Source organism: Artibeus jamaicensis, unplaced genomic scaffold, assembly GCF_021234435.1.
Source record: "Artibeus jamaicensis isolate MK-2021 breed Jamaican fruit bat unplaced genomic scaffold, CSHL_Jam_final contig_554, whole genome shotgun sequence".
Taxonomy (NCBI): Eukaryota; Metazoa; Chordata; class Mammalia; order Chiroptera; family Phyllostomidae; genus Artibeus; species Artibeus jamaicensis.
The window spans coordinates 1,072,524-1,083,882 of record NW_026521885.1 but is presented as its reverse complement, the minus strand read 5'-3'; positions in this window follow the sequence as shown (position 1 = coordinate 1,083,882).

Sequence of the window (11,359 nt, the reverse complement as noted above, 5' to 3'; positions counted from 1 at the left end):
CACCCCAATGTTCATAGCAGTACAATTTACAATAGCCAAGAGTTGGAAGCAACCTAGGTGCCCATCAGTAAATAAATGGATCCAAAACTATAGTACATTTACACAATGTAATTCTGTGCAGCAGAAAGAAAGAAGGAGCTCCTGCCCTTTGCCACAGCATGGATGGAACTGGAAAGCATTATGCTGAGCGAAGTAAGCCAGGCAGTGAAAGATGCATACCATCTGATCCCACCTTTAACAGGAACCTAATCCACAAAACAAACAAGCAAGCAAAATATAACCAAAGACACTGAAATAGAGAACAGGCTGACAGTAACCAGAAGGGAGAGGGGAGGGAAGTTTAGGGGGAAAAGGGAAGGATTCACAGGAACAAGTATAAAGGACAGATGGACAAAAACTAAGGGGTTAGAAGTGTGAGGGAGGTGGGAAGCACTGGGGGGTGGGCTGGGAAGGGACTAAAAGACAGAAAACTCTACTTGAACAATAATTTGTTTTAATTAATTAATTAATTAAAAACAACTAAAGAAGGCAAAAAAAAGAAGTTTCCTGTTGTTTCAGTTATCCAGTTTTTGTGTGTTACTTTGTTATGGCAGCTGAAACACACTAAGCAAAATAACCAAATCAGGAGAGCTACTCTCCCATCATGTTCACAGGTTCCATCTATATTCAAGAAGCAGGGAATACAAAAGGCTTGTATACCAGGCAGTGGGACTCTTGGGGAAATCTTCAAATTCTGCTTACCACAGCTATAAATCCTCACCAGACCCTTTTGCCAGGTCACCTGGGAGGACTGCTTTAAGTTCTGCTGCCTTCATTTGACTGATTTTTTATTCCTTTCCCACTTAATGTTTAATCTTTTAAAAATATTTTATTTATTTTTAAGATTTTTTATTTATTTATATTTGGAGCTAAAGGGAGGGAGAAAGAGAGGGAGAGAAATATCAATGTCTGGTTGCCTCTCACATACCCCGTAATGAGGACCTGGCCTGCATCCCAGACATGTGCCCTGACTGGGAATCAAACAAGTGACCCTTTGCTTCGCAGGCTAGGACTCAATCCACTGAGCCACACCATACAGGGTTCAACGTTTAATATTAATTATACTTGGTTCAAGATGGGTTTGGAGGCAGGAGTAAGCCAAGAGCAGAGGCCCAGGACTATGTCTCTAGCTAGAAGCAGTAAAAATACTAGGGGGAAAAAAGGTGTGTTGTACTGAGTCTGTTGTACATCCAAGTTTTAGGAAATAAAATGGAATATAAAAATGTGAGCAACCCAGGCCAGGTGGTTCACTTTGCTGGATCAAAAAGGTAGTGGGTTTGATCCCTGATCAGGGCACATATGGGAGACAAGCAATTGATGCTTCTCTGTCACATCAGTGTTTCTCTCACTCATCCTTCCTAGCTCTAAAATCAATAAACACATCCTCAGGTGAGGATAAAAAAATGTATAAACAGATTTCACTTTCACAGACCCCCAAACATTTTCATTTTCTATTGTGAATATTTTTTATTTGTTTTCAAGTTTTCTTAAAGTTTATTTTTCATTATGTTTGACATACAATATTCTATTAGTTCAGGTGTAAAACAGAGTGATTAGATGTTAATATACCTTACAAAGTGATCCCCTCAATAAGCATAGTACCCACCTGGCACTATGCATAATAATTACAATATTATTGACTATATTCACTATGCTGTACTGTACATATTCGTGACTATATTTTTGTTATTCTATTACAGTTGTCCCAATTTTTTCCCCTTTGCCCTCCTCCACCCAGCCCACCCCCTGCTCCCACAGTCAGTTCTCACACCACTATCCATATCCATGGGTCATTCATGCATGGTCTTTGACTGATCCCTTCCCCTTCTCTCCACAATTCCCTCCACCCCTTTTCCTCTGGCAGCTGTCAGTCTGTTCCACATTTCCATGTCTCTGGTTCTGCTTTGCTCATTATTTTGTTCACTAGATTCCTCTTATAAGTAAGATCATATAGCATTTGTCTTTCACTGACTAGCTTATTTCACTTAGAATAAGAGTCTCCAGTTCCAACTATGCTGTCGCAAAAAGTAGGAATTTCTTCTTTTTTTTTGCTGCATAGTATTCTATTGTGTAAATGTACTACACTTTTTAATACATTCATCTACTAAAGGGAACTTAAGCTGTTTCCAGCACTTGGCTATTGTAAATAGTGCTGCTATGAACATAGGGGTGCATAAGTTCTTTTGAATTGCAGTTTCAGGATTCCTTGGGTATATTCCCATCGGTGGTATTGCAGAGTCAAAAGACAATTCCATTTTTAATTTTTGAGGAAATTCCATACTGCTTTCCACAGTAGCTGCAGCAGTCTCAATTCCCACCAAAAGTACACACTAGGGTTACCTTTTCTCCACATCCTTGCCAGCACTTTTTATTTATTGATTTATTAATGATAGCCATTCTGACAGGTATATGTTGATACCTCATTTTGGTTTTAATTTGCCTCTCTGTGATGGCCAGTGATATTGAACATTTTTTCATAAGTCTTTGGGCCCTCTGTATGTCCTCCTTGGAGAAGTGTCTATTTGGGTTGTATGCCCATTATTTAATTGGGTTGTTTGTCTTCCTGGTGTTGACTTGTATGAGTTCTTTATGTATTTTGAAGATCAAACCCTTATCTGATGTATCATTGGCAAATAAGTTCTCCCATATAGTCAGTTTCCTTCTCTTTTCGATGATGGTTTCTTTAGTTGTGCAGAAGGTTTTTATTTGATGTATTCCAATTTGTTTATTTTTTCCTTCATTACCCTCACCCTAGGAGCTATATCGGTAAAAACATTGCTACATGAGATATTTGAAATTTTACTGCCTATGTTTTTCACTAGAACTTTTACAGTACCATGACTTATATTTAAATTATCTATTTTTAATTTATTCTGATAAACGGTGTAAATTGGTGGTCTAGTTTTATTTTTTTCATATACCAGTCCAGTTCTCCAATACCATTTATTGAAGAGACTACCTTTACTCCATTGTATGCTCATGCTCCCTTTGTTGAATATTAATTGACCATAGAATTATGAGTTTATTTCTGGGCTCTCTATTTTGTTCCATTGGTCTATATGTTTATTCTTATCCCAGTACCAGAATGTTTTGATTGCAGTGTCCTTGTAATATAATCTGATACCAGGTATTGTGATCCCTCCAACTTTCTTCTTTCTCAAGGTTGCTGAGGCTATGCGGAATCTTTTATGGTTCCATATAAATTTTTGAAATAGTTGTTCCAGATCTGTGAGATACACCTTTGGTATTTTCATAGGAATTGTGTGAATCCATAGATTGCTTTGAGTAGTATGAACATTTTGATGATGCTGATTCCAATCCATGAACACAGTACATGCTTCTATTTATTTATATGTTTCTCATTTTCTTTCTTAAGTGTTCTATAGTCTTTTGAGTACACGTCTTTTGCTTCCTTGGTTAAATTTATTCCTAGGTACTTTGTTTTTCTTGTCACTGTAGTAAATGGGATTCCCCCACCCTGCAACTTCTCTTTCTGATAGTTCATTGTTGGTGTACAAAAATGCCATTGATTTCTGAATATTGACTTTGCATCCTGCTGTTTTGCCAAGTATATTTATTAGGCAGAATACTTTCTTGGTGGTGACTATAGGGTTTTCTATGTACACTATCATGTTATCTGCAAATAATGACAGTTTTACTTCCTCCTTTCCAATTTGGATGGCTTTTATTTCTTTTTCTTGTCTGATCACTGTGGCTAAAACTTCCAATACTATATTGAATAGAAGCAGTGAAAGTGGACAACCTTGTCTTGTTCCTGATCTTAGTGGAAAAGATTTTAGTTTTTGCCCATTGAGTATGATGTTGGTAGTAGGTTTCTCATATAAGACCTTTATTATGTTGAGGTATGCTCCCTCTTTTCCCACTTCGCTGAGCCTCAGCAACCTTGAGAAAGAAGAAAGTTGGAGGGATCACAATACCTGGTATCAAATTATATTACAAGGACACTGCAATCAAAACATTCTGGTACTGGGATAAGAATAAACATATAGACCAATGGAACAAAATAGAGAGCCCAGAAATAAACTCATAATTCTATGGTCAATTAATATTCAACAAAGGGAGCATGAGCATAAATCATAATCAATAAATCAATGCTGGATTTTATCCAATTCTTCTTCTGCATCTGTTGATATGATCATGTGATTTATGTCCTTCATTTTGTTTATGTGGTATATTATGTTTATTGATTTGTGAATATTGTACCATCCTTGCATCCCTGAGATAAATCCCACTTCATCATGGTGTATGATGTTTTTAATGTATTGCTGGATTGCCAATATTTTTTTGAGGACTTCAGCGTATATGTTTATCAGAGACATTGGTCTGTAATTTTCTTTCTTTGTTGTGTCTTTACCTGGTTTGGGGAGTCTTTCCTCTTCTCGAATTATCTGGAATAGTGTGAGGAGGACAGGAGTTCGTTCTTCTTTGAATGTTTGGTAAAATTCTCCTGTGATGCCATCCAGTCCAGGTCTTTGTGTGCCTGAAATTGTTTTTTTTTTTAATACTGCTTTAATTTCATTAATTGTTATTGGTTTATTCAGGCTTTCTGCTTCTTAATTCAGTTTTGATAGATTGTATTTTACAAGAAATTTATACCCAGGTTGTCCAATTTTTTGTCACGGAGTTGTTCATAGTAATGTCTTACAATCCTTCGTATTTCAGTGGTATCAGTTGTTACTTGTCCTCTTTCATTTCTGACTTTATGTATTTGAGTCCTTTCTCTTTTTTTCTTGATGAGTCTAGTTAAAGGTTTGTCAGTTTTGTTTATGTTTTCAAAGGACCATCTCCTGGATTCATTGATCACTTGAATTGTTCTTTTAGTCTCTATGTCATTTAGTTCTGTTCTGATCTTGGTTATTTCCTTCCTTCTACTTGCTCTGGGTTTTGTTTGTTATTCCCCTAGTTCTTTTAGATGTAGGGTTAAGTTGTTTATTTGAAATATTTCTATCTTTCTTAGGTATACCTGTATTGCTATGAACTTCCCTCTCAAGACTGCCTTCAATGTGTCCCATAGGTTTTAGGTTGTTGTGTGTTCATTTTCATTTGTTTCCAGATACTTTTTCATTTCTTTCTTAATATCATTGTTAACCCATTCATTATTTAATAACATGTTATTCAGTCTCCATGTATTTTAATGTTTTTGAGTTTTTTCCTTAGGGTTGGTTTCTAATTTCAAGCCGTTGTGATCTGAGAAGATGCTTGACATGATTTTGATTTTCTTGAATTTGTTGAGGCTTGTTTTATGTCCTACCATGTGGTCTTTGAAAACGTTCAAAGTGCATTCAAAAAGAAATGCATAGCGTCAGCTACATCCTTATCTCCATATACATTATATGCATGCACTTCACATTGCCTTATTCATTTAACAAATTTGTTGAGTCCTGCAGAGAACATTGCTGGGAGACTCACCAGCATCAAACTTTTCTCTCAGATTGGCCACCAAGTGATATACCTAAATTAACCAGTATAGCCCCCGAGTGATTGATTTGGGACTGAGTACTTGTCCACATATAAACACACCAATGCTGGCATTGTCTGACCAAAGTGATTATTTCACAAGTGGGCATGTAACATGAATTAATTCAGAGTAAAGTGCAAGGGGTTTACTCAGTGGTTGGACCTATCTGTATTGTGCTGATGAAGCCCTGGAATGGCTGCAGTCATTTTGTCATCATGAGGGAGGGAAGTCTGAGAACTTTAAACATTGGGAAGGACACGCGAAGGGGATAACAAAAATGGAGCAGGAATACACTAATTAAACTGTGCCAGTGGATTAACCCCATCTCTAGCCTTTTCCATTGTTTAAGTTAGTTTGAACTCCACTTTCCATTACTTGCTACTGACTAAAACAAGTGGGGATTTAGCAGTGAACAAGGCAGTGCCTACCTTCCTGAGTTTATGTTTCAGTGAAGTGAGGAAGATAAATAATTTTATCCAATACTATATGGTATGAGATTAGGTAGTCAGGAAGGCCTCTCTGGGGAGGTGATGCAAGACTTATGACCAAAAAGATCAGAAAAAGCCAGCCCTGGAATGATCTACAGGAAATGGTACCAGGCAGAGGGAACAGCCAATGCAAAACTGTGAGGTGGGAGTGAAGGTGGGAGGTTTGGTAAACAGAAAGATCCCATAGGTTGGCAGATGTTGAGCAAGGGGGAAGGTAATGAAATAAAGGTAAGTGGCCTTGCTTATAGGCTGTGTATGGAGTCTGGATCTTACCCTGAGTAAGAATGGAAGCTACTTGGAGGATTTTGAGCAAATTATGGCATACCTGATCTAAATTTTGTTTAGCTATTTATAATTGCTTTATTTTGTATCATATTGGGGTGACATTGGTTAATAAAATTATATAGGCTTCAGGTGTATAATCTGTAATACATCATCTGGATATTGTATTGTGTGTTCACCACCCCAAGTCAAGTCTCCTTCCATCACCATTTATATCCCCTTTATCCTCTTCTACTTCTCCCCACCTCCCTTTCCCTCTGGTAATCTCGGTGCTGTTGTTTGTGTCTATGAGTTGTTTGTTGTTTTTGCTTAATCCCTTCACCTTTTTCACGCAGCCCTGCAAGCCCTCTCCCCTCTGACAGTCTGTTCTCTGAGTCTGTTTCTATTTTTGTTAGTTTTTGGTTCATTATGATCTAATATTTTTAAAAGGCATCATCAAGCTTCTTTCTGGTAAAATGGCTATAGGAGCAAGAGCAGAAGGGAGCAGTTAAATGCATCAAGTGAGGAGTGAAGCTGATCTAGACCCAAGTAGTGGCAGTGAACATGACAAGAAGTGGACAGACACAAGGTGTAATTTCTAATATTCATTCCCTCAGGGCAGCTGGATACTCATTTGGAGGGACACATCAACTGAGTCACCAGGGTATGTGCAATTGTTCTGCACCAAAATCCTGTTTTCTAAAAGGGTTAACCTAAATATACCTTTAATGGGCAAAACAGCAGCATGTATATGAAATGAAGTGGGAAGATGTAAGCAGTGAGAGGGAAAATACTTGAGGGCAGGGGAGTTACTCTATTAAAACAGCAGATATGCCTAAGAAACCATTTCCGGTTTGCTCCATTTACTTCCTTTACTTTGGAAACCAGATTGATTTACACTGTGTTAGGTTTTCCCTCTCTCCAAAGACCACCGCAGTGAGGATTCCAAATAAGGGGAAGGCATCACAGGGGCAGCATGGCCATTACTTGGCATGACTAAGCTATTTATTTCTAAGTGGACTGTTCCCTGTACTACAGTATTCATGTAACAAAATTTATTAACAGTGAAGCGAAGTCAATATAGATGACCAGGGATCCAGTAAAGGTCACCTGATTTTAAACTGAACCTTCAATATAGCATTGTACAGGATTTTCCCTTTGCCCAATAAAGTGCCTGCTATTTCATGCCTGCTTTATACAAATATCTTCAAGTCCAGCATTAAAAGCATACATACACAATTCTTTTAAATTTTTATTTATTTATTTTAGAGGGGAAGGAAGAGATGGAAAGAAACATCAGTGTGTGGTTGCCTCTCATGCACCCCCTACTGGGGACCTGGCCTGCAACCCAGGCATGTGCCCTGAATGGGGAACTGGTGACCCTTTGGTTCACAGGCGGGTGCTCAATCCACTGAGCCACACCAGCCAGGGCACATACATACACAATTCTTGATCTCTAGCAGCAGTTCTCAACTCGGTTGTATCAGATCACAGCCTGTTACAAATATGTATTCCTGGTCCCTGCCTCCAGAGGTTATGACTCAGTAGGTCTGGGCAGTAAATCCTGTTGATTCTAAATTTCTGCAATATAATTACCTGTATTAAGTTCATGGACATTTTATAACCTACATTTAATATAAATGCAATTGTATATAATCTGTATATTTTGATACTGATATCTAAAAAATTCTTTAGAGTGTATAGTTTTTATCAATAAGAACTAGCTGGATCCCTCAGAAGTGCAGAAAGGAGCTGGAATGAGTACAATCAACAGATGGCTAGAAGACAGAGGACAAGAGCACTGGCATGAGAGGTGGTAGCATGCTGGATTATCACCAGGAACTGACTAGTATTTGAAGCCCATTCACTCCTAAATGAATTTTCTTAAAATGCCACAGGACAAGGAGCTTCTTTCTTTCCCCCACTGCCATAGAAATTCTGATGGGCCCACTGCAGATGGAGCCTCAGCAGCCCTTCCTAAGTACCCTTCACATAGCCCCTCACCAGTTTGAGCATCTCTGGTCTACATTTACTGCATAAAAGCTTACCCTTTACAGTTCTGTACATATTATATACAGCATAAACAGAGGCAAACAAATGTTAAAAAAAAAGTTTATTTCATAATTATTAATTGAATCAGGACACATCAAAGTGGCATTACAGATACCCTTTTAATGACAATAGATGGTAAATGTATACAAATTACAGGCTAGAACATAATGAACATAAAATTCACTCAGATAATAGTTAAAAAGCATCACTTAACAAAAGAAAATCTGATTCAAGTGGCTAAAGAATTCAAGCCCCCCATTTCGATAATTACACAGTTTTCATCTTAGCACATCTAAAGCCTTCACCTAGTCAGGGTACTATTCAAGACTACAGCATATTCAATGACTCCAGTGATTTAAAGATTCACACTTTTAATTTTAAGCACTGATGTCAAGAGACATCTGGTAAAAGGTTCACTAAGCAAAACTCAAATGAGAATATGTGAATGTTCTTTGCAAACTGTAAGGTGCTGTGCAGATGTTGTTAGCTATTGCTATTATTACTGTTCAGTGACATTTCACTGAACCTGAGAAAAAGGAAGACTAGTCTGTGTAACTGATAGATATGACTTATAGAACATCTTAAAAGAAATGCAGATATTACTTTCAAGTACACGTAACAAGAAAAACAGGCAAGGAAAGCATGAGCAGGAGTGATGGTAAATTGAAGAATTCTAGACTATTTTAATACATGTATAAGGGATTACACTATTCATAGATTACATGTAATACGTATCCATTAAGTTCCCAAAGTCCCTGAAAATAATTTATTTTCTCAGGTGACCCTTTCCTCCTGCAAAAATTAAAAACTTGTGAAGTTATTAATATGCTGCTTCAGTTCAGCTCTTGCAAAATGAGTCTTCTGAATTAATAAAACTGTACTACTCTGGTAGAAAACGCAGTGACTGACAGCAAAGAAATCTGTTGCTGACCTAAGACAAGTGACAAAGTTGGTACCATAGCCAAACTATTTATGAAAGGGGCCGAAGAGCAGTCTACAACTTCACTTGAGCATGAAACAATAAACTTGTCTGGAGACAAGAAATACACACTACATACAGTTAAAACAGGATTTCAATCTTATGTTCATGTACCCTCAGCTTTCATCTTTCCTTGGACACACCTTGTTTTTACTGGTCTCCTTGGGTACTCAACATGTATACATAAAATTTATGTGAAAATAGAAAATGAATACCAAAAAGTCAATCAGTTAGGCGCCTCTTCTGGCAAAGCTGATGAGAATTTTATGATAAAAATAGTCTAATTATTACAATGCATTTCAGTCAGATTCCCAGGAAACACAGGTTGTGGTTTTTTTTTTTTTTAAATTAAAGGTTTAAATTTCTTCAGTAACAAATCAAAACTGAATTTGGCTGCTACCATGTAAAATGGTATCCACTTGAAGAATTGATGACATCAGATGCATTCTACAGCAGACTTTTCAGTTTTCAGCACAATGAGGAAGATTATATTCTGTGGGGGGTAAACTGGGAGGTAAGGTGAGGAAGGTAATATGTTACAGTGAATGGGGTTAAATCAGTAGTTTGTGCTGACATTTTAAGTTACACTTCCTAATTGAGGTTATTCTTACAATTAGTTTTCAAACAACAGTGAACATATTCCTACCTTAAAACATGTATAAGGGCTCAATCGTAGCTTTTCTTTCTATACATCCTGAAGTATGTACATCGTGCAAGAGAAAACCAATTAAAAATAAATCTGTATGTCAAATACCATGTTATTTCAATAGCAGCAAACTAACGAGTTTACAGTTGAAACCCCAGGAAAAAATGAACTGGTTTGAAAACAAATCTATATTGTAATAATCCTAAACATCAACCCTACCATCTCATTCTGAATTTGAAACACTTGGTACTTTTTCCAAGAGGAAATTACAACTGCTTTTGCATGAATCCCGGGTTTAAATACTTGCAGAAAAATATTCTTCTTATCTACTTAGCAAATGTTGGAAATCAAACAAATAATCCAACACTGGACATGAATATTTTACAAGAAGCATAACATTGCAAAAATATAAGAAAAACCTTGGCATTATAGAAAAAGAAATTAGGCAGACAACAATTCTAAGGACAACAGGCATCTAAAGAGGAGACCGTCTAGAAATCTACCACACGGTATCCCAAATTTAATAATTTCATTAAATTTGTACAATTTTATACTAAAACTGTAGTCTTTTTTTAAGAAAACACTTTACATTTAGAATAACTGCTTAAAGACATTTTACTTGAGACAACATTTAACTAAATAAGAATCTAATCCATCCAATTGCACAACATTAAAAATAGGAATGAACAAATCGGTAATGGCAAACAGAAATTACCAATAACAGGAAACTTGAAAAATAAGATACCTCCTTAAAAGAATAAAGAATGTGTGAATGTGTGTGTGTGTGTGTGTGTGTGTGTATTTAAGAAAATGGCCACTGATCACTCCTGTGGAAAAAAATGCCAATAGTTGTTGGGAAAAGTTGGCAGGATTTAAACTTAATCCAAACGTTTAGTGAATATTGGATTACCATTAAAAAATGCACATAGGCTGTAAACCAAAATACTGGTTATCTCCAGGTGGCAAAATTACAGGGGATTTAAATTTTCTTCCTGTTTAAATATGCATTTTTCTGGGTGTGTTTTTAGACTGTATACAAATAGTACCAAGTGGCTAGAAAGAACAGACTAAAGATACTAAAATAAAAACACAAGGTCTTTTTCTATCATAAAAGGCCTTAAGAATTATCTAATTATACATACCTGGGGAATAACAGGTCTGATTAAAAGGACTACCCTAGAAATACTAATACTTCCTGGATGATAAAAACAATCTATTTTCAAGATTATTGACACTACCTAAGTATGCAAAAATAAACATTCAAAATGTAAATCCCTATCATATACATTATAAAAACAGTAAGAAGAACAAATTTAAAGCAAATTTACATAAACCTGGTAATTAAAGCATAATTTTATTATTGGACAAGAGCAAAGCAGATTATTAAAGAATTGGTCTGAAAGCACAAGCTGGCT